Here is a 24,974-nt window from a genome sequence, read left to right as displayed (position 1 = left end):
TATCTGCTCTACAAGTACTGTATTCAAGTGCATTTCAATACACTGCTTGTCAGATACCAGATTCTGAGTGAAACTCAGCTGCTTCAGCATAAAAAAGCAGCAAGAAAGATGGTATAAAATATTGTGAAGCTTTTTTTATTTTTCTGTCCACTGTTAAACACCCAGACCCTCAGGGGTAATGAAACTCCCTCAGCACTGTTTTTTCCACAGCACAAAAACAGCACACAGCAATCCACACAATATATATTTTTTAATCTAAAAGCTCTTCCTCCACATTGAGCTCATGTTCTGAGGCACTCCCTTTGCCACGACTGAAGTGAAGGAAGTCCAGGGCTTTTGTTCTTTCTCAAGACAGACAGAAGAAGCTGCCATTGTCAGGGTTATTGCCCATAGCCCATAGTGTTACAGACAACTGACACCAAGAAAAAGGCAAATCCAGTCAATGCCTTCATGTAATGCATGTGCATGATAAGGAGATTTCCCAGGAAAAGACAACATCACTGATCATTACTGTGAATCTGGAGCTCGTATTTGCCAAACTCTGCTCAGAAAAGCCCTGCTCTCACTCTGGTGGTGATTTAAGAGATGTGTTCTTCACCACATGTGCAGTCCAGAGCCCATACAAAGAAAATAGATCCACAGAAACTGGAGATTATCTCTTACTGAGAAAAAAGGAATGAAATAGTGTGTGCAGCTAGCAGCACAAGGAAGGTGGCATTTGAAAACAGCCAGGTGTGTGATAACTAGCAGTAAGAACTGAGTTTGAAGAGAGAGAGGGAATTTATTTCTGTGTGATAAACTGTAAATATCTTAATCCATTAAAGGTTTGAGACTGTTGAGAGGAAGAACTAAATAGGTCTGTGCTACATCACAGCAGTAAATGGAGATACTGAGAACCCTATGGAATTTTATGAGAAGTTCTTACTCTTTTTCTAGGAAGGTAAAGACAATTTTCCCAGAACAGCACAGGCCACAAAAATTTGGAGAAGTCTAATGACTTTCAAAAATAGAAGTGTCTCCTCAGTGAACAATGTTACTACTTCTAATCAGATGAAGCTGAGCTGACTGTCAATGTGATGGCAAACCAGCCCTTTGTGATATCCACATGGTGGGGCAATTTTTCCTGATTCTACTTTAGGACTAAAGGAAAGTGGTGGTTAAATGCTGCAACTCCTCTTAAACTGACTAACACACCTGATTGTCCACAGCTTGCTATACAAGTCAGATGCAACTGTGAATTACCATGCTAAATCTTCCTAAAATCAAGATTTTTCCTCTTTCATTGTTTCATCTATTTGAAATGGATTTCTTCCCTTGCTCACTTTTCTATATTTTCAGCAACAATTCCTTCTTCTATTCTTAATGTAGGCTTTCCTCCTATCAATTAAATTTAGATTAGTGAAAAAGTCAGAGAGTGTGGCCTGAATCTGGTGGCTTGATACTTTATTCTGATGCTGCATGTCTAGCTGCTACTGGATAGAAACCTACTTTTGTGTCAGATATCTTCTGCATTTTGACTGGCACACATAATTCTAAGACAAAGGCAGAATTCCACACCTAAAATTAATTTTGGGATTAGAGAATAGGGTCCATCCTATTCCATACACTACTGTAGTCCTATACTTGCAGAGCAGAATTTCTGCATTCTCAAATATGCCTGATGGTTGGATCCTAAAAGAAAATCACAGCAGATTTTCAGAGACCATAGACAGCTCTCTGGATTTGTGATAGAGAGAAAGGAAGGTAAATGAAAGGACCTGAAGAAACATGACGTATTTTAACATGTCCTATTTTAGTGTTTGGTAGTTATTGAAAAGGAAGTCCACAGCTAACCAGAGAAAATCTGGAGCTGTAAGGATATAGGAAAATACAGACCAGCTCACAAGTCAAATTCTGAGATAACAGCTCACCTTAACCACCAATTCTGTACTGATGTGGATGCAAATTATGTGCTGTGGAAAAAATGAAAAGTGGGATGTTTTACTTCAGAATTTCCAGGAAAGCTGTGGAATTTGGAATAGTGATGTTGTATAGGCTGCATCAGCCCCCAGCAGTGTTTGTGCTGATGGAGATGAAATTATTAACAAAACTGCATTAGATGGAACAGGCCACTGAGTAAGCAGCAATTAGGGAAGGGGCAGCAGGGAACATCTATTGGAGTAGGGAATAGCTAACCAAACATGATAGAGGTGCAGGAAGCTAGAAATAGGTGTTTCTCAGAGGAGAAACAGCTCAAACATGATAAGCTGCTGTTTAGATAAGGGCTCAGTTCCTGGCAGCACCTTGAGAAGATCAACTATGAAGGAGGTGAATGCTCCATGATAGAAAGAAAGCAACCAGGTGATGTAGCAGCTGCCTCATAATCTCATTGGAGAAGTGAACTGTGAAATAGTTCCAGCCACAGAGTGTAAGGTTTTTATCTTAGCTGTCTACTTTGGGGTGTTCTTTTCTTTTTCTATGTTTGATAAAATAAAGTCAACAAGTTGATATTAAGCAAGCAGAGAAAATCAGTTCAGTGAACCCAAAAAGTGCAATTAAATTTTCCTGAAGTTGCAGGATGAGGCTTGAGCTGCCATGAACTATGACTGAACACAGCATCCTTGTCCATTTTCCTGCATATCAATCCTGACAGGACAGGCATGTTTACAAGTCAGTGAGTGATTGGGGTGGGAGTTAAAAACGTGATACACTGTAGGGAAAGTTTAAACTGCAGCAAATATTTTCCAGCATTGTAGAACCAGAACCACATAAGCACTAGAACAAAAGACAGCAACTGCACCCAGTCTTTTTAATCACATGGAGTACAAAGTCTTTAGAATCTGAAATACCCCTGTTCTGGGCCACAATTTGTTCAGCCTGCTCCTGGTCAGTATTTTTTTTCTTCCTTTAAACATTTCAGGAGATGATGATGAGAGAAATGGATGAACTCTTTTGGTGATAACAGCTGGTGCTTAGCTGTCATCCTTCCAAAGGGCCCAGCAGCCTCTCAGTTATATGACCAGGTGTTTGTTCTTGGCATGACAGAGGAGGGGCTGCCAAGCATCCACAAAGGATGGGGACACCAGCTGTGAGCAGCTATCATCTTTTGGGGGAAAAAATAGCTATTAGCAGAGCATCAGGTATCTTGGAAAAAGGCAGAAAACGAGATCAGAATGTCCTGATGACAGTCAGCCTATGGAGAACATGGGCTAGGCACACAAAAATGGAACTAAACTTTTCCCATTGCATTTTTCAGTGATTTTACAGCCATTTGCAATCCTTTTTTTAAAAAAGGAAGTGAATTTAGACCTTTCTAGAAAATTCTTCTTTGTTACACAGAAATTAAGGCAGAAGTATATCTTCAAGTTTTATTCCCTACTTAATTTTTGCTTTCCTAAGCAGCACAGTCCATGTTTCAGGAGCCTAGTATTTTGATTTATAACTCCGAAACAATGAAACACTTCCCTTATCTACTTTTTTTTTCCATTTTTTCTGTGATCTTAGCCTTCCACATGGAGAAAAATTGATATTTCATATTTTATTATCTGTTTGGGTTTTTTTGCTGCTTTAATTAGGACAGGTTTAAATCACTAGCTATGGAAGGGTAATGCTGTTTACTCTCATCAGGAGAGTCACTCTACTTGGCCTTGCATTTGTGATTTTTATAAAGACTGCCGTCTGAAAAAATGTTTGTGCCTGAAATATGTGAAGTTGTAAGTTCATGCATGAGCATATCATAACAACTCCATCTTTACTGTTCATATCATTCTAGCAATCTCTTCTGCATGTCCCATGTTCCCATCGTGGGTGTAATTTCATGGTCATTGTCACACACACACGAGGGAGGTATTCCCACAACTGCATTACTGGTTGATGGTGGAAGAGAAATATAAATGTTGTATTATATTATATTATATTATATTATATTATATTATATTATATTATATTATATTATATTATATTATATTATATTATATTATATTATATTATATTATATTATATTATATTATATTAATTATATTAATTATATTATATTATATTATATTATATTATATTATATTATATTATATTATATTATATTATATTATATTATATTATATTATATTATATTATATTATCTCCCACCTTAATATATTGAAGATCTAAAACTGACTACTCTTAAAATTTCTGGAGACCTGGAAGTCCCTCATGGCAGCAAATGTCATGCAGTTATATAAACACTGACAAACAAAAAAGCAAAATGCGTACCCAGAGCATCCAAACTAATTACATTGCCATTAGTTAGTTCATTGCCATCTGACTATGAACTTACTATAATACCTATTTTATTGAAATACATTTAGATGTCTTTTTTTAACCAGCAAAAATAATTTTGAAATTGTATAGCCTTCACTCTCACCCGCAAAATTTTGTCCTTTCTTTATTGTGTGAAAGCTTGTCAATAACCAAACCCTGTGTCAAAAGGATCATTCATTGGTACCAAGGAACTTCAGTTCTGCACTGGAGAAACTTCTGTCCATGCTTTGGTCTCCTGAATTTCTAGGAACACCCAGAAATACCCATTACACAGACTGAATATAAGCAGCACAATGTGTTTGGCCATGTAGGATAACACTCTCAGGAGGAAACCACTGAGCCATTGAAATTGTTTTTAGATTTAGTTTAATTGATTGACTAACCTCAGATCTTCATCAGCAAATGAAAATAACTGAGTGTGGACACCAAATATATATATATATTTAAATATAAAATAACTGAGTGTGGACACCTTTCAGCCACGACTTTGCATGCCCAGCAACAGCCACTGTTCTATAATATAAAGTGAAACTGAAAAAGAGCCCAGAGTCTCATCTGAAGCATTTAAACATAGAAAATAACTGCAAATAATGACTTTTAGTAGTTTAAAGTCATTTATGGCCATAGGAAAAGGTTTAATGGTTATGCCATAAAAATAGGTCATTCTATTGTTTGTATTATCCATACAGATAAGAACGGCAATATTGGCACTGGTTTCCAAACAAACTCCAGTTTGTCAGGCTCTGCTTTATCTACCTCTTGGACTTAGCTTACTTCAAACCCTTTTATGCTTTTCTATTCATTGAGGGAATGGGAGAAAAAAGGGAACCTCTTAAAAAAACAAAAAAAAAAAGAAGAAAAGAAAAGCATCATATTTTCTTCTCTTGCGCTTTGTTACTGTAAATCCCAACAGTGCTGCAAGGAGAAAAGTAATCTGGAAGTGCTTTGAAAGACACTGCCAATGTAGCTTTAAAACAAGATAGAAAGAAATCAGTTAAAAACCAGGAGATTATCCTAAAATCTGGAAATACTCCTAGATGTATATTCATTATGAGAAATAGAAAGAAAGCAGGACAACAATCATATCTAAATGGTCTCAAACAAGCCCAGGAAGCTTTACATTCAGATGGGAGCCACAAAAATAAACCAGCTGCTCATTTTTTCTTCTTTTTCTAATTTGAGGAAGAGAATGGATTTTCTCTTAGGAGTACTCTGCACACAATTGGAGGCACTAACAGTGACACAAAATAGGCATAGAAATCAGGTCTGAACATAAGTTATCACTTCTTCCAGGGTTTTTGGCTTTTGTTGTTGTAATTCTATTTGTTTTGGTTTTAGGAGAAAGTGGAAATTTCCCCTGCTTTCTGAGCAAATCCAACTGTATCCAGTAAAGACTGGAGCAACATTTTAATGAAGAATCAACTTAAGTGTTGATAATCCAATCAAAGGAAAAATTTCTATCTTATACCATTGTACTGAATATGCAACAGTCCAAGGACTGTGCCTATTACCATGATGGTCAAAGCATGGGGAAGAGGACTGGAGGGCAGAAAAGCATTGAACAATAGAGGAAAAAAGTTCCTATTCTTCAATTACAAGAGAGTTATCCTGACAGAAAAATGTACTGAAAACTTTTGAGCTTCAGAGTCACAGATAATTTTGCAGACCTCAGCCTAAAATTTACAAATGTCTTGAAACTTCAGTCTAAAACTATTTCAGGACTAAAATCTGCCCAAAGTATTTCATGAAGACACTGTGCAATGCAAAAGATCCACTGAAGTTTTGTGAGTTCTTTTAAAAACCTGCAAGTCTGATTTATTCCCACTAGGGAATGAAAATGAAATACAAGACTTGCAAATAAACAAATATTTTAAATGAAGACAGATATTCCCACAGTACAACAAGCTAAATTAATAAATAAACACAAATCCTCACTCCACAAATACCTTCATTTCATCTCTATGTCTATAAAGACAGGCTCTATTTATTTCCATGGATACTCAGCACTACTTGAAAGTCAACATTTAATTACCACTACAAATCTTTAGCAAAATAAACACTGAGGTGGTAGTGACAAACAATTCATAATCCACCTTGTTTTCACCTAAATTGAAAACTGCATCCTTTTGAATGTAAACCTCGTCTCTCTTGGGGTTCACTTCAGCTTCAGCTCTTAAGATATTTGCTCTTCTAATAGCTACATGATTGCAGTGGCTAAACATGTCTTCTCTTTATTAATCTATATTTAAACATTCAAAAGTAATGGCAAGGACCTGACAAGTTAAGGAGATTAAGATTTAAGGCTAATAATCAGAGAGAGCTTTTATTCCAAGCTTTTTGCTGATTAAGGGAAATGTCTGAAAAAAGCACATTACGTTTTGTTTGGCATATGGGAAACAGAGAGAGTGGGACAATGCCGCTTTTATTGCATTTGAGAGAAGTAATTTTTTGAGTAATTTGAGAGAAATAATTTTTAATAGTTTAAAATTTTGCTAGAGTGTAGTCTGATTTTTATATAACAAAAAATATGATAATATAAAAGTTTTTCAGACTTTTTCAATGGAAATTCTTTGATCCAAAGCTGTTCTAGCCTGTAACATTAACAGATGCCATGCCTTTGTATCCATATACTGTCACAGACATCTTTTATGAAAAATCCTTTCCTTAGGATTTTTCCTCCTGAGAAGCTGAGAGGCTTCAGGAACAAAATGTGAACATTGATTATCTGCTGCTGTGGGATGCAACAGGTGGGTCTGTGATTGATTTCATAGAGTTGTTTCTAATTAATGGCCAATCACAGCCAGCTGGCTCAGACTCTCTGTCCAAGCCACAAACCTTTTTTCTTCTTCTATTCTTAGCTAGCCTTTTGATGAAATCCTTTCTTCTATTATTTTAGTATAGTTTTAATATAATATATATCATAAAATAATAAATCAAGCCTTCTGAAACATGGAGTCAGATCCTCGTCTCTTCCCTCATCCTAAGACCCCTGTGAACACCGTCACAATATACCTGTAAGAACTTTGGGTCATGCATTTTAAGAATCCCTGTGAAGCTCTTCATGGTGTCTGTGTACTAAAGCTGAGGGAAAATTTAAACAAGCTCATTTGAGTCTCTTCTGCATTTCCAAAATTTCTCATGAAGCTTGGAAGACAGGAAGGATCCTCCCCATCATCTAACAATTTCTCCAACTGCAGAAGTCTCTTCCTCCTACTAACTGCACTCTGCCCTTCCTGGAGCAGCCCTTCCCTACAACTTCATGGAGAAGCTGTTCTGCAGGGAGTAGGATCAGCTAGAGGAGGTTTCCTAGAATCACAGAATGGGCTGGGCTGGGTGGAACCTTAAAAATTCTCTCATGACAACCTTGCTGCCATGGGCAGGGACCAGGTTGCTCAGAGCCCCATCCAGCCTGGCCTAAAACATTTCCAGGGATGTGGCATCCACAACTTGTCAAGGAAACCTGTTCTAGTGCCTCAGCATTTTCATAGGGAAGAATTTCTTCTCAACATCTTATCTAAACCTACTCTCCTTCATTTTGAAGCCATCCCACCCTGATCTGTTACTCCAGGCCCTCCCTCTTCTGATTGCTTTCAACAAGAGTAAGACAGTTATTCTGAAATAAGAATAAACTGTTCTGTAAGAAGTTGCCTATAAAAAAACATGATTATAGAAATCCTAAGTAAATATTTCTTCCCAATCTGCTCTACTGGACACCAAGATCTTCTTATGATTTCAGTCTCTGAGTAAGTTGAGCTGGTACATCATCATTATCTAAATGCTGTAAGTCTTTCAGCCACTCTCAGCTGTTGCAGGGTGAGCTCCTTTACACACAGTGGGCAGTGTGTGCCAAGAGCACTCACTGATTTCTTTTTGCACGCAGGTCTCTGTAAATGTGCTCAGTTCTGGACATTTTGAATATAGGCTGTGTGATTCAAACAACCAAAAAAAAAAAAAAAAAAAAAAAAATTGAATACTTTGGGGGATAATTCGCTTTTTCCTTGCACTTCTCTAACTTCCCTTACCAAGGTTTTTTTGCTGTTTTTTTTTTTTCAATAATCTGCATTTTAGATATTCAAGCTATTTACAGTCTTTTACAAAGCTGAGTTTCAGTTTAAGAAGTTTCATTTTGATAGTTGAAAGGAATTTGTCTGCTTGAGTTCAAGTTGTCATCTATTCAACAACAGGAATAGATCACTGTAGTGATCAATACAACTTTCCTTGTGCAGGCTGATGCCCAGGAGGATGAAACAAGAGGCATTTGAGTCATAAATCTTGAGTTCTTTTTCTAACAAGCTGGTAATTTTTGGGGTAGGAGACAGGCAAAAGCTTCACATTAGTCATAAGGGAAATTAACATGTTTAACATGTTACTGTTTTTAAGGTTGTACAAGGTATTGTTAAGAAATCATTTGGAAGTTTCTTTATGCTTCCTTCAAGGCTTATATGTATGGGGAAAAAAGAAAAATATCTTTCCTTTTGTCAGCAGATTTCTTGATGGACTGTGGGGAAGCAAAACTAACTGGAAACAGTAAAGCATAAACTTGATATTTAGCTAACAAAAAAAGGCATCTGATGGGGCAGCATAGCTCATTCTTTATTTTTATTGGCCTTGGAGTTGCTTAGATTTTTTCCTTTATTTAGTTTCATAAAAATAACTCCACTCACCTGAGTGCTAACTGCTAATGTATTTCCACCCCCTTTCAACCTTGAGATAAAATACCCAAGAACAAAACTAACATTCATAGCAGCAAGACAAAGGCTGCACAGCTCCCCAAATCTGCAGCATTTGACTCAGACTGCAAAGCTGAAACTGAAGGAATTTAGCAGCCCTGGTGGACAAACAGTCATAATTCTTGGGAGAACATATAAGCGACTTGCCTGTGGCATTTCTCTAGACTCAGTTCCTGACTAAGGCTTTTCCTGCTGAAAGCATAGTCCATTTTCATTTCTTTTCCCCATGAGATCCTATGACTGCTTTACTACTTTCATTTACAGCAGTAGCGCTGTCATTGTGGCGCTGCATGGACCTCAGTACATTTGATTACAGGAGAAATTTATATGCAGTCTTTTATAACCCATTGCTCTGGGCTCTTTCAAACGTGTTTCTTCAGTTCTTGAGCTTTTATGAAGTGCTGGTACCATTTAAAGAAAATGATTGCAAATATCTCAATAAGACTTTTCACTTATCCAAACTATGCGGGGCAACGTTGCCTCCCATGGATGCCTACAAGGAATCCGGAGAGAAACTTTTCATCAGAAACTACAGCGAGAGAACAAGAAGGAATGTGTGCAAATTTACAGAGTAGGGTTAGATCAGATGTCAGGAATTCTTTTCCTGTGGGAGTGGGGAAGCCCTGGCACAGGTTGCCTGGAGAAAATGTGGAAGCCCCACTCCTGGAAGTGTTCAATGGATTTATTGAACAACCCAGGTTGGATGGAGCTCTGAGCAACCTGGTCTAGTGGAAGGTGTCACTGCCCATGACAGGGTTTTTGACCTTGAACATCTTCAAGATCCTTCTAAGATCCAACCCAAATCATTCTATGATCACAGCCTCCTTATATTGCATGATCCTCACCAGGAATATCACAGAATCAGAGACTGGAGATGAGTTGAGGCACATGAACTCAGAATTAGATAAAACCTACATCAACAGGACAGAAAATAATCTGTTCAACGACAGATGCTGTTATGTTTTCCTTAAATTTCAGACAGAAAAATGCAGACACACTGTGCGGACATCATTTATAGTAAATCCATTGTTTCCAGCCATGCTCCCCGTGTTCAGTACTGTGTCAGTGACTACACACTGCAGACCCAACCACAAACCTCAGAGAGAAGTCAAGATGAACTGCACAGCCACTATCATATAGCTGGAAATCCCTTATCACCACATCGCTTCCATATGCATTTTTCTGTCATAAAATAATTTGGTTGATATAGACAACCTGTAAATTGTAAATAGGTTTGCAATTTATATTGCCTTGCATTGAATTAAAATCTAAGCATATCAAAATGGCCTAAGAGATACTAGCATATAAATTTTGTGTAAATATTTAACCTAGTTGCATGAGCAACTACTTGAGGTACTCAACAGACAGGCATAGTCATGTGTCAGAGAAATCTAAACTGAAAATAAAAAAATGCTGTCAGAAAGAGGACAGGTTAAGCAAAAAGGATTGTTAAAAGGCAGAACTTAGTCCAAATACACCAGAAGAATGCCTAGCAATGCTAAAAGAAAAGACAAGCAGGAAAAGGAGGAAAGGAGCCATCACATTTTGAAAAGGGGGATAACAAAATAAAAACATGAGGCAGAGTAAGGAAGATTAAAGAAAGGAGAGAAAATCATTTATTTATCAAGTTCACTTACTGGAATTTTATTTTAAAAAGTGTCAAATTTAATCTCATTAAAAAAAGTACCTAACGTAAAGAACTTATGATACAGATTCAACTTGAGCTAACTTGTTTCCTCAAGGATGGTGAGACATTCTGAAGTACCTTTTCCTTTTGATTCATTACATTTTTCAAGAATTCTCCAGAATTTAATTGCACTTCATATGCATCCTCTGTCACAATGGATAACAGTATCACCTATCCAAAATTTATTTAACTTTATAAATTAGAAAAATCTGTACATTGAAATAGGGAACGTAGGTATTTCCTAACTAGCTGATAACATCCAGCAGGAAATGCAAGATGTCCCATTTGGAGATGTTGCCATCATTACTGTTTATTACGTTAATCAGTGAGCAGGCTGCTCCAGTCACTGTTGGGTCTCACGGGTGCAATTCTGTTTCATGACAGACTATATTTAAACACTTTGATTAGTGGTATGGTCTTCCTTTCACATAAATTCAGTGGGTGCTTCACCAAACTAGACACAGGATCTGCCTGTGGGGAAACTGCAAGATTGGTCTCTAAATACATTGAACAGAAAACCAAGGAAATATAAACTCAGAGCATGCCAAAATATTTTGTCCCTTGAAGGTAGAAATGATTTATGCAAACCAGTTTATTCTTTGTGCTGCAAGCATTAAGCAAAGCCAGGGCTTGCTAAGGAGTTACCAGGAGAGTGGGAGAACAAGCTAAATGGAAATCCTTTTAGTGCTGTCACTGGTAAATTTCGTCTATCAAGACCACAATAAAAATACACAGAATAGTCAGTATCAGGTTAATTCCCTCTGTTGATTTGAAAGGTGGGAATTTAGCTGGAAAAAATTTTGAATCTGAAGCAGTTTTGTATTTCCAGGCATCTATCACATATTCAAAGCATGAGATGCTTTATCATTCCACTGCAAAAAGAGGAACCAAAAGGAAGCATAATATCAGTGCCTATGTTATCAGGGCATTCCCATAAGGAACATAAGAAAAAATTGTCAAGGGAAATTCCATCTGCAACCTTCCTTCAGTTTAATCTGAATTAAAATAGTAAAAGTACATTTTTCGTAACATTTAGAAATATTTTCATCATTCTATCCCTCAAACTAAAGACTAAAAAAGTAGGTTGAATTCAAAAGCACACCATTTGTTGTGTCAGCTGATTGCAGCATTTGTGAAAAGCAAAATCATTGTTAGTCTTCTGCCCAAAAAATGTCAAGAACCAATTTTCCCATATTTACCTTCCCATTAAATCCATGATATGCATATGACAAAGACCCAAAGACATTAGAAAAGTTTTAGAAACATTTATTATGTAGCAATATTTTTTTTTTTGCTTGAATGTTTGGCCAGCGGTGTCTATTTTATTTATTTTGCTTCTCTTACAGCTCAAGCAAAACCAAACAATTCTGTGGTAGGGATTTAAGTCAACAGAAGCCAAATCTCAGCTTTGAAATTTTCTAATGTAGTTTTTGCTCACCCCTGAGACCTTTTTATTACGTGGCACAGCTGAGTCAGACCTGGCAACTGTCTTTTAGTTGAGCAGGGAAATGTCTCAATCTGTTATGCTAAAGACAGATGGCCACTTTTTCAAGTGCTTTTCAGCCTGAAAAGCAGAAAGTCAGGATTCTGTGCCAAAGACTCAGCCCCTGGAATCCATGGGTTAGGGTCAGAGTTGCACAAATGCTCTATCAGGGGCCTGGGGGACAGGCTGTAATTCCCAGAGCTCATTTGTCTCCTATAATTTGGGATACTCAGAGAGGATAATGGCTGGGGGATCATTAGGGTTAAAAAAAGGATAATAATCTAATGAGCAACAGATGACTGCTGGGAAATACATAAAGGCACGTTTGTGTATTGTGTGGGCAATAATCTTGTTTACAATCACACCACCACAGATTTATTATGTGTCAATGCAAGGTTTTATAAAACCATACTTTAAAATATTATCTTGCATTCAGGGTTCGCCACCACATCAATTGCTAAAATTATGTGCTTGCTTCAAGGTATTTTTTTTCCTTAGAACATCTGTGCATGTGTGATATCAGCAGTGACTTTGCTGCTAGTTCCAATAACCCTTGCATCAACTCATGTAAAATATTTTCTCCACCTCCACAGAACCAAGTGTGAATTTTGCTGAAGCATTTAGTTGTCAGGAGTGAACAGAAAATATATTTGGCAAGCCACAGGAAAGGCTGAAACCCCTGTGGAGCTCTCTGGGAATTTATCTTAAGCAGTGTCGAAAATGGAATTCAGAAAAGCTGTTTAGTATGTTCAATCCCCCATTTAATATACATATGTTTGTACAATTATTGCTCTAATAAAAAAAATATTTATAAAATGAAATACTGTTGCTGGTTACTACTAACAACTGCAGGTCAGAGAGTAAAAAGCTTTTAGAACTTCTTAATAGAAGTAAAAAAGATGAATGTATAAATACTGGCAGGAAATAACTTATCACTGAGCTGATACAGCATTCTGACATCTTTGCAATGCAATTTCAGTTCAGGTCACTTCCTATTCTACATGCCTTTTTACTGTTTACTTTTCTAAAGCATAATCATTTATCAGATGTGATTTCAAGTGTAACTTATGAGATACAGCGAAGAAAACATTATACTGAACTACTTTATCTGCAGCACCACATCCTGCATGCCGTGACAGAATCACAGATGCAGCAATTGTGTATTTGCCATGCAGGAGCACTATCAGCTCTCATGCCTCTGGCATAACCCAGGAGACTGGGGGAATAGAAACTTTCAATTAAAACCAGCTTTTTTTTAGCATGAACTCAGCTTAGAAGGATTAAAGGTTTACAAACCAGAGGTTACGGTAAGGAACAATCATCACCCTTGTCATTCCAACTTAACTGATATACATTTTTAAGATAGTAAACGTTTTATTTTATTTTTATGCACTTATTGTTTTTTCGGTCTTTAAAAATCCAGCACAGGCTACACCACACCAGGTTTGATCCTGTGCTCTCTCTGCAAGCAGAGAAATCTCATTAGAGGCCATCACTTCCAGAGCTGTTCTTTCGAAGAAAAGACATGCTTTGGATAAGCCCCCCGCCCCAAAAAAAATCAAACCACAGACAGGGCAGTGATCCAGATGAACCAATAAAACCTTTTCTTTAGCTACAAGAAAGATGTTGGAAGGTCACTATGTCTTCAGTCATTCCTTGTTTTCCCTCATTTATTTCTCAAGTCCACATCACAACCCAAAGAGAAATTTTAACAAGGCTGAAGACAGATCCTCATTAATTAACTCCTTCAGGAGAGAACTGAATCCTCCAAGAATAAACTGCACCTTCTCAAGCCTTATCAAGACCATTTTTTCTTTAAAGATGCTTCTGCTCTCAGAGAACTGAAGTTCTTTTCACTAATGGGGACAGCACCTAAGGCAAACCCTCTGTGCTGCGACACCAGTGTTACCTTGTGGTAGAAGGTGGCTTGGTTTATGGCTACTGCCAGCAGAAGTAAGAGAGCGCTCTCTCCAGCTGTGGGGAACGCAGACTTATTGATCCCAGGGGACACCAACAACAGAAGAGGGAGAGGGCCAAGTTACAACAGCTTATAAGGAGGAAGGGATACAGGGGAGGAGTCAGTCCTTGGACAAATAGGGGTTCAGAGGAGAGTCGGACACAAACCACTGACTTAGGGAGAACACCAATGGGGAGAACTTGAGGTGAAGCCCCAGCCCCTGAAGCCATCACTCAACGCTCTAGCTGGAAGTTCCTACAAAACTCCAGAGAGAAGGGTGGGAGCGCTGAGTGACAGCAGGGCACTGAGGATTTGAGAAAGGGTACATTAATCTCCAAGGAAACTGGGGAGGAGTTGGGATAACTGGCAGCATGAAGGAGGAAAGGGAGAAGAACCAGGGCAGAGCCATTACATGATAGGGGTGAACAGAACAGTCTAACTTACACAGACAAAACACAACATTTCCCTTTCTGTTTAAAAAAAATTATGAAAGGTTATTTCCAAATAATGGAGAAGGCAATTAAAACTACAACTAAAACTACCAGAGTTAAAAGCACAGAAAATCAACTCCACCCAAACTGAGAGGCCCCATAGGCTAACAGCACCTTGAGAGGGAGCCTGGGGACACTGAAACAACAGAGAAACAAAATTGAGAAATTAATTTGAAAACCTTGATTCTACCCCAGGAGGAGGTCTAGATCTAGGCTGGAAGCTTTGCACTTCCTCCTCCAACAGGCCTCAACCTGCGCCACAACTGCAACCACTGGTGCTTTCTTTAGAACAAAGGGCTTGACCAATTTTGATGGAACCCATTTCAAACCTGAGGGAGCGGACATGCACACACATCCCCTACCCCAGGGTACCGGGCCCCTTCTGCCTCCCAGGTCTCCAGATCCTTGACTAGGCACGGAGGCCTGGCTGTTGCAGCTGTTCGTGGTGACCAAAGTGCCTAACTATAGGGGAAATAAGGGTGTCAAAGAAGCAATTAAAAAAAATAATTGTACCAGATGGAAATTAAAACCTCTTACATGGAGTGATTCGATCAGCTATAACCTGAAAGGCATGGTTTTATTAAGCATGGTTAAAATGGGTCTGAGTTGAATGCAATTTAGACAAGTCAAGTCCAGCTTAACAAAGTCTGTTTTGGTTGTGGACACAGACAGGCCTGGTTTAGAATTCACTCCTCCTTTCCTTTCCCTGCAAGACGTTATTAAACCTGCCTCATTTGTATCTGCACGCAGGGGGGCACTGCACTCAAAACCTACTTTTTTTGTTGGGTGTTTCCCTGAGGTCCTTGCCCTTTCATAAATTCAAGAAACTCGATTCTCAGAGGGCAGTCAGGCATCCAGTGTCCAAGCTTCCCACAGAGATGGCAGGGAGCAGCTCTCCTTTGGAACGCTCCTGGGGTGCGGGGACGTGGTGGATGATCGGCTGAAGGCAGGGCTGGATCTGCAGGTGTGACGTCTCTGGCGTCAGCAGCAGCAATCCTTCGAGGCTGCGGCTGGGTTTTGTAGTCGAGGTCTTCTGGTGGTGACAGCGAGACTTTGTGCACACAAACTTCCAGCATGTCCAGCAGAGTAGGACGAGGGTGCCGAGGTAAACTCAAAATGGCAGCCTTGCAGGCCCGGTTAGCATTTGCAGACGCCAACATCTTGAGCATCACCATCCTGTCCACCTCCCCCTGCACCTGCGATTCAACTGCCTTGCGAAGGCGCTCAACAAAGGACACAAAAGATTCATCTGCAAGCTGGAAAATTTCAGTACAGCTAACATGAGGCGCTGCTAACCGCAACTCAAAGAAAGCCCTTTCTGCTGCCCTGGCACTTTCTTTCAATGCCTCCAGGGGGATGGACCTAGCTTGGGAATGACCATTCGCCCAATTCCCCATCCCGCACAGATGGTCAACTGAGATGGCCCCACCATCAAAATCAACAGCAGTGCGGGGATTGTCCCTAAGGGAGGGTAAGATTTCCACCACCTCCCTTTTCCACGCTGCCTCCCACAGCATGAATTCCGTGGGGGTTAACAGACCTGAAAAAAGGCACCGCAGATCGGAGGGGGTGACTCCTGATTGTATCAGCGTGGCCCTCAGGATCCCCTGGAAATACTCGCTCTCCCGGGAGAAATCCCTTTGGGCCTTGCACAGCTCTATGATGATGTTGAGAGGCAATGGGGTCCATTGGGCCTGGGCTCTCCCCTCCCTCACTGGGTGGTACGGGACCGGAGGTGCTGAAAGGACGGAAACCGGCTCTGGGTCCCGGGTCTGCATCCCCTTCCCCTTGGACACTGGAGCGTGGGGACAGGACCTGAGAAGGGAAGAGGAGTGGCTGGAGGACTGGGCAGGGATGGCAGATGTTTGGGTCTCCGCCCCAAGGGAGGAGTCAAAGGGCGGAGTTTCATGGGAGGGAGAAGAAATGGGAGGAACTGCCGAGGGAGGAGGAGCAGAGAGAAGTTGGGAGGAGTCTAGGGACAGGAAGGGGTTTTTTGGGGAATGAAAGGCATTGTGAGATAAAGGAGAAAGGGTGGTAAAAACCATGTGGCTCCCTTCTTCTTGTGCTCCATGAAAGTCATCTTGGGGAAGAAGACAAAACCGAACTGAGGGTGTAGAAACTTGGCATTTATTAACTGGGTGAGAGGAGGAAGGAAAGGAACCCTGAAGATTCTGGTCGGGACGCGTCAGGCAGGGGGATTGGGAGCTTTGAGAAGAGCCAGGGGAGTGCTGGACACCCTGCGCTGTGCTGGGGCCAGCTGCTCCTTTTAAAATCGCACGTTCAGGGCAAGGAGGGGAAGGAAAAGGGCTAGGAGCAGGGGAGGGAAAAGGGCTAGGAGCAGGGGAGGGAAAAGGGCTAGGAGCAGGGGAACAGCGAGAACTGGGGATTAAGCTTTGTAAAGACGACTGTTTTCCCAATTTTGATCTGGATTTTAACACAAATTTAATTTCAGAAGTCCAATATATGATTTTTATCCAAGAAGAGTCCCCGGACTTTACAGAATCTTCCAATTTATGATTAACATCATCCCAAAACCCTGGGTCATAAATTTGGTCAGGGGAAATTTCTGGAAATTGGGAAAACAACCATTTTACTAATTTTTTTAACTGCTTTTTCTGAACTTCAACACCCCCCCACGCAAGGATTCCCGCAACTTGGGTAAAAGCTCTCTTCTGAGCCGCGGAGAACCGAGCACCCATTATAAAGACATGAAGTGGTGCGACTCAGTCTGCCCACCGCCCGAGGAAAACTTTAAAGAAAAAAAGAACAAAGAGCCCCACACCGGCCGCTGTCAGAAAAAAAGAGAAAGCTGCGCAGCGAAGTGAAATCTCCCCTTGGCACACCGCGCGGAAAATGGCGACACGGCAGCTGCGGGCCCTCCCCGCGGCGGTCTTAAAATGGCGGGCGGCGTCTGCCGGCCCCCCCGCGCCACGTGGCCGCCACGCGGAGCTCGGAGCCGCTTGTGCCGGTGCTCCGCCGCGGCGCCCGGGGAGCGGCCGCGCCAAAAACTGCGGCGGATACCGCCCGCGCTGAAAGCCGCGGCCGCGCCGCGCCGAAAAATCCCCGGGAGCCGCTCGGCGCCGCACCGAGAGAGCCCGAAAACCACGCCGGCGCCTCCGTGCACAGGAGGGGCAGGCAGAGAACGTGCCGCGGCTGCGGAACCGCGCGCGGGAAAAGCGACAGAGGGAAATGGCGCGCGGCGCCGGGGGATAGACAGAATAGGAAGGCAGGGAGAGAATGAAATACTTACAATCCAAAAGAAAACTGGGAGCGATGGTTTCTGCTGGCGGAACGACTCCTTGGGTGCGAGGAGCTGCAGTTCCCGATCCCCCAGAGCGCCACCCACCACAAAGCGGTCGCCTCTTCTGGAGGTAGTTTGACGGCCAGTGAGAATTACAGCCTCGCCCGCGGGGTCTGGAGACGCCCTCACGCCCCACGATGGGTGCCAGGAACTGAAGCAGTCCAGCTGGAGAGAAATGGTCCTTCTCGGACGTCCCGGTAGCTTTTCCAGCAGCGCCAGCAGTCCAGGGGCGCTATGCCCATCTCCGTGGTTCGGCACAGCACCGAAGGCAAACACTCTGTGCTGTGACAGCAGCGCTCCTTTGTGGTAGGACCGGGCTGGGCCTATGGCTACAGTCAGCAGAAATGAGAAGAGAGCGCACTCCAGCTGTGGTGAATGCAGATCTACGGATCCCAGAAGAAACGGCAGCGGAAGAGGAAGAGCGGGAAGTTGCAACAGCTTATAAGGAGGAAGGGACACAGGGGAGGAGTCAGTCCCTGGATGAAGAGGGTGTCAGAGGGGAGTGGGATACAAAAGATTGGCTTAGGGAGAACACCAATGGGGAGAACTTGAGGGTGGGGTGGCCCTGAGACTATCACTCGACGCTCCAGTTAGAAATTTCCAGTGAGTTCCAGAGGGAAGGGTGGGAGCGCTGAGTGACGGACAGGGCATCGGGGAGGGATTTCAGAAAGGGTACCTTAATGTCCAAGGAAACTGGGGAGGAGCTGGGATTACTGGCAGCATAAATGTGAGATGCGAAGCTGTGTTTTGTGTCAGGTACAAACAGGCGATGTGTGTATTTGTGAATGTGAAATGTTTGGACACTGATAATGGGAGAGCTGTGAATTCTAATAATAACGGAGGAAAATAAAGCATGGGAAAAGGCCTTTGAACCTATCTTTTGTTTGCAATTAACCCTAGTTGATTTAGGAGCATTGGAATTAAGGTGTTAAAGATGTTGCTTTTTCCTTGCATTTAATCCATAAAAAGCTCTGCAATAATAACCTTTTGAAGTACAATTTTAGAATATTACTTATATCCTTGAAACTATAGCTTTGGAATATATATGAAGGAAATATGCTTATCTCACGCCTTATTGAAGCAGAGAAAAACGGCTTGAGAAAGGAAGATGAACATCACCTCAAGGATTTATGGTTTCGACCAAAGGGAAACTGGACATCACTGTTATGAGATTTATAGTCTCTGCAACTAAAAGGTGGACACACATCTGGGAGCTGGACCCCACCAGATGGAATTTGTCTTTCTTCTTTCAGAAACTGGACCGTCACCATCTGGGGATACTCCTTTGAGATACATCCTGAGAAATTAAAATCACAATACTGTATAGAATTGTGATATAATAATTTGGAATAAAAATTGCTGATGAGTAAAAGATTGGAAATAGAAACTGCTGAAAAAAACTGATGAGTACCCCTATAAATACCTGTAACCATCAATTATTGGTGTGCAGTTGAAGGGAAAACTCCCCCCACTGTACCCAGTGCTGTATTGCTCATACTTTACCATATTAAATAATAAATTGATTGCTGCTTGAATATTGGCCTAGTCAAGTTTCTTATTCATAACATAAAGGAAGGAAGGGAGAACCAGGGCAGAACCATTACATGATGGAGAGAACAGTCCAACTTTTAGGGACACAACACAACAAATGAGCCCAAACTTGATTTGATTTTCACCAGCTCTGCAGCACAAGGCTGCGTGATACAGAGAGGAGGAAAGTCTGAGACAGTAGACCTGGGTCAAAGACTCATGTTCAGGGCAGAAGGAAACAGATTTGATTGCCAGATTTCTGGTGTCATGCACAGCTATCGTGATTTCCCAGTCAAGGTTTACACATAGGAATAGTCTTATCCTTCATAGGATATTCAGTTACTATGCAGCCCTCTGAGAAAATATTCTAGAAAAGACAATATTCTAGAAAATATTCTAGAAAATTTTTCAGTATTTGAATTTTTCAGAAATCAGAAACCAAGGTCCTTAGTCTTTCTGTTATTGCAGATTACACAGATGTACCTCACGTTAAATATAATTTGATAACAGGTGGCACAGTATTTAACTTCAGTTAAATTCATTCATAAGGTACGACAAACATATGTAAATGTAAAATGTAAAAAAAAATATCTAAAAACACTTTTACAACTGTGACAACGGGGATTCAGAAGTTTTGTCTCCCAATATATGTCCTCAAGTACAGGAGAAAATAAAACCATTCACAGTAGTCAGTCTATCAGATGTGATATGCTCAGATTTCATCTTTTTCTTACACATAGAAAAAGTTCTGCCAATAAAATGGATTCCATAGATCCTTTGAAACTAAACGTCCTTTAAATTATGTGTTGCAGTTGTGAGAAAATGCCTAAAGTACCTGAACAGACCCATTCAAATTTGTATCCATTCCCATTCAACCAGCAATTTAGAAAAAAAAATAACAGAATGTAACCCTCTGAAGTATGAAAGTCAATAAAAGGGGAAATAAGTGGAAAATTTTTCAGTATTTGAATTTTTCAGAGATCAGAAATCAAGGTCCTTAGTCTTTCTCTTGTTGAAAATTACATAGATGTACCTCACATTAAAAATAATTTGAGAACAGGTGGCACAGAATTTAACTTCAGTTAAATTCATTCATCAGGTACAATAAACATATTATATGTACTGAAAATATAAAAAATATAAATATTTTTTTAAAAAAATGCTTTGAATAAGATCAGCCTAGTTTAAAGGATAATTTAAATTCAGAACAAAAGGAATGACCACAGCATCACCATTTTGTGCTTTTATAAAGCATAGTAGCCTTTATATATCAAGGTCTAATTCCAACAATGTTTATTTTATTGTAGTCTATAAAAAATTATTCAAGTTTTTATTTCTTGCATCCCTGATGGAGAAGTTCAGTCCACAGAAAGACTTTGGCCTTGATGTAACAGTGCCAAGTTTGTCCTGTATGTTGTTATTATTATCAAGTTAGCTATCTCAAAACTCACAATAAAACAAATGCAATTTCCTATTCCAGTACAAAAATATTGTCATGACCCACTTCATCCTATCTTCTCTCTGGGACATGGCATTTCCAGCACTGGAGGGGCCAAGAAGAGACTGAGCAAGACAAGCTACACCTCATGAAAAGGACTTTCTGAATTTGCCATCTCTTCAGAACAGCAAGAGGTTTTATTGTTTAATGTTATTACTTTTTTATGCTTATGAATACTTTGCTTGTTAAATATAGTTTTTCTCCACTTTTCTTCAAGGAAATATTTCCCCAAACCTGTTGGGAGAGGAGCCACTTGAATCTGCTTTCTGGAGGGACCCATTTGGAAGTTTCCTCCCAAATTTGCCCTGAAGCAGGACAGTTCTCATGACTCAAATTAATTTTGTTGTTTTATAGGTTCTTACTGAAGTGTAAAAAAAGTTCCAAAGTGTACTTTCTAAAATAAACAAGACCAGATAATAAAAGATCTTCAAATTAATTTAAAGTGTTTCTTAATTTCTCCATGATCCTTTGCTAGTGTATTTTAAGCTTTCAAAATACTGAAATTTTAAGCTCTTCAAACCATGCCACTTATCTTCCTCTATTTGACCAGCACTTTTCACAGTGGTGTTCTAACTTTAGTCAAGTCATTGAGACATTTTATTTAGTACTTAAAAAATGTGCTGCCTAAAATCAGGGCAAAATACAAAAATAGTATATAAATGGTCTTTTCAATCTACTCTGATGGTCTTTTCAAGTTATGTTTATTTGCAGCTAAATGAAAGATAGATATATTAAAAGAAATAAAACTCATATTTTGTTGCCATTGATGTTCTTTGAAGTAACTAGATCTTTTTTCAGTGTCTTTACATTATTTGTACAAACAGGGAAATGTTCAGAAACAGGCACTCAGTTCACCAACCAAGTCGTTGATATTTCCCCCTTTTTAAAAATCATATATGCTTTCTAAAATTACTAATTAATATAAAAAAATGAAAAATAACCACTATTATGCCCCGGATGTGACTGGATCCTAATCAAAGCTACTCAGCAATAATTGGGACACCAAGACAGCTGTTAACACTGCAAATGGATAGCTGCAGTTATTATTAGTTCAATAAAATTTGATGGATAGAAATAAACTCTTGGTCTCAAATGTGTTTGGGAAAAAAGAACTTCGTGCTAACATAAAAGCTAATAGTACAGTAAGTGTGACTCAAGTAGGTCTTTTCCCCTGTGATTCTTAATAGTTCATGTGTTCCCATTGTTGCAGCAAAGTAGATTGGAAGTAACATTTCAGATGAATAATAAAACCACAGCAAAAGTCTGATAAATGGAAAAAAACCAAACCTTTTTTTTAACAAGAGTTCTATTCCACTCACAGATAATGATTTCTGTTGGTTTCCATAATGCATATTACTTGAAAATTACAAGCCAAAAAACTACGTACTTAAGGCTTTTATGTTTACCAGCACAACAAAATCTCAGGTAAGTGCCTGCAATTTTCTGGCTTCTACTTGTCTCAACTTCCAGTCTGGTCTTTGTGGAAAATTATGAACCAAGAGCCTTAGTTATTCAAGTTCTACTGCTGGCTGCCTAGAGTTTCAGGGTTGCTAATATTGGTGAAAAACTAATACTTTTAATGTAGAAAAAACAAGGAGAAATTTACATACTGTGTGCTATATATCTTATTTAGACTTAAAACCACCTTTTTATAGAAGTAAAAAGGAGGAAAAAAAAAAGAGAAAGAAATCCTTAGGGACACAGATGAATTTAAATCATCCAAACCTCTTCATATTAAAAAGAAATCAGAAATTTTTACAAATTTGGGATTCTATTAAGAAAAATTGCCAAAGCTTGCATGAAGTTTATCTTCTCTTCAGGTGTAAAGGACACAAACTCTGGTCAGGGAACTGATCTGCCCCAGACTAACAGCCCCTTTTTCTATTTTCTGTGGCTCACCTCCCTGAACAGACTGATTGCTAATGCCACAAGCATCAGAACTGCAGCACGTGTGCTCCCTAGACCTGCACTTTCCATGGATCTACATGCATGAATATTCATGCAAATGAAGTAAAATGGCCTTGAACACTCTGAAAGTTATTTCATGGCTACAGTTTTAGGGCTTATTCAGAGGATATAATTGTTTTGTCACTATTATTGTCAAAGTACAGGAACTGTCAAGGGAAACAATTGGTCAAAATAACACTAAAAAGACAACAACTGAGAGTGGTGAAGGTTATTGTTGCACCGATTATTGTATTTTGAGCAGGTATTTTGCATTCAAAGAGCTTTGCAACCTTGGAAACCTGATGAAATGCAGGTTATAAACATTGAGTGGTGCTTCTATCAAGGCAACTGGTAATGGAAAGAGATTTTATATAGTTACTGATGAAATGTCTCACTTTTATACCACCAGTGTTGAACTGTTGGCAGATAGGTACTATTAGGGATGTTTATTTTGGAGAGGCAGGAGTCTTTCTTGTCTCTTTCTATTCTAAGCAAGAATGTGTGAACCCATCTTTAAACAGTTCCATCTTTTTCTCTATTCCTTTTGTGGAGCATCAAATGCACTTTTCTCTGTTGACATTGAAAAGTTGGCAAGGAGAAGGACAGTAAAAACCTGTTTTACCTTCATCAAAAAGGAGCACTGTAGTTCCTTCACTATTTAAAAACTTTGTTAAGTCCCTTTACAGTCTCAGGGAACTCCCAGATTGAAATAAAGTCACAAGGGGAGCAGAGATTGAACATAGAAGTTCAAGTTTAGTGTCTTCTACGTCCTCTGCTGGGTGAATGTATGTTGCTCTGGCAAGAGAATGGGATTTTATGATGTAGTAATGGGCCTTTTCCATCTCTAATTACTACCTCACAGGGGCACTGTGAAGATTATTTAGTTAATGTTTGCACAGCTTTCTGACCATGTAAAGTACTGCTAAAGTGCTAAGCATTACTATTATCATCCAATTATACAATCAATCCAAATTTGAGCAGCACTGAAGTAAGTTCCAGTTCCAATTATGCTAATGAAGCTGCAGAGGGACTGTACATCCACGAGTTCCTCCCATAGCCGGTGCTGTTGCAGTACCTTTGAGAATCCTCATTACGGTGACATTCCCCAGCACACATTAAACACATATTTACCTGGCTGTGAGCTTCAGGCGTGTGCCTGAGTGGGAGCAATGTCAGCCAGAACAGCCCTCAAAGACAGATGGTGAGCGCTGAGATGCTCAGTTGATATTTACGCTGGGGTCTGCAATACCAAGGCACATATTCCAAATGAACACAGTCCAGGCTAATTAGTCTCATGTTTAGGCTGGTAATGCCCTCACTGAAGAGTCAGCAGAGCCCTGGGGCAGAGTTCAGGTGGGGGGAATGGCTTGCCTCGATTTTGGAAATTAAACAGTATTGAAGTGGTGGACAAGACTTCCCATCTGCCCTTCACTGTGGAAGTTCATCAGGTGAAAGAATGAAGGGAGAAATTAAATCTCTGTACAGGACTGGGCCCCTGCCTCATTCTGAAGTATGGCAAATATCTGCAAGCAGACCAAAAGAGAGGAGGCATTTCTGTGCTCCAGGGCCCCTACCTTTAAGCTAATTCCACTACAGTTAAGAATTGGTGTATAAAAATAAAAAAAAAAAACAAACCATAACCCCCACCCATTTAGCTATATCAGTAGAAGCTTGTCTCCGCAACAAAAGCCCTAGGAAAAGCTTTCCCCTCTCTAACAACAATTACACAGCATGGAAATATGACCTCTTTTGAACTGCCCCTTCACTATTTTAACCGGTCATTAAAGGTCAGGATAGGATGTGTCTTCATGTTAGTTTGGAAAAGACTTCTGGGGTTTATTGATGGCTCCCCATCTCCCTGTGCATCTCTTTATAGCATACTGGTGGCCTGCTTCCTTGGATTATTATCACTACTCAATACAGTTCCTGGCTCAGCAGGCATCTGGCACAGTGGATGCTGCTCTTTATTGCTCCTGGTGCTTTCCTTTGGTTTGTATAGCTTGACTTGGTTTATATCCTTGACTAAGGAGTTTACAAGTGGTAGAGAGTCCTGGGACAATAAACACAGTGCATAT

This window comes from Melospiza melodia, chromosome 2, assembly GCF_035770615.1.
Source record: "Melospiza melodia melodia isolate bMelMel2 chromosome 2, bMelMel2.pri, whole genome shotgun sequence".
NCBI lineage: Eukaryota > Metazoa > Chordata > Aves > Passeriformes > Passerellidae > Melospiza > Melospiza melodia.
The sequence above is the reverse complement of the archived record's forward strand: the minus strand, read 5'-3'. Positions refer to the sequence as shown.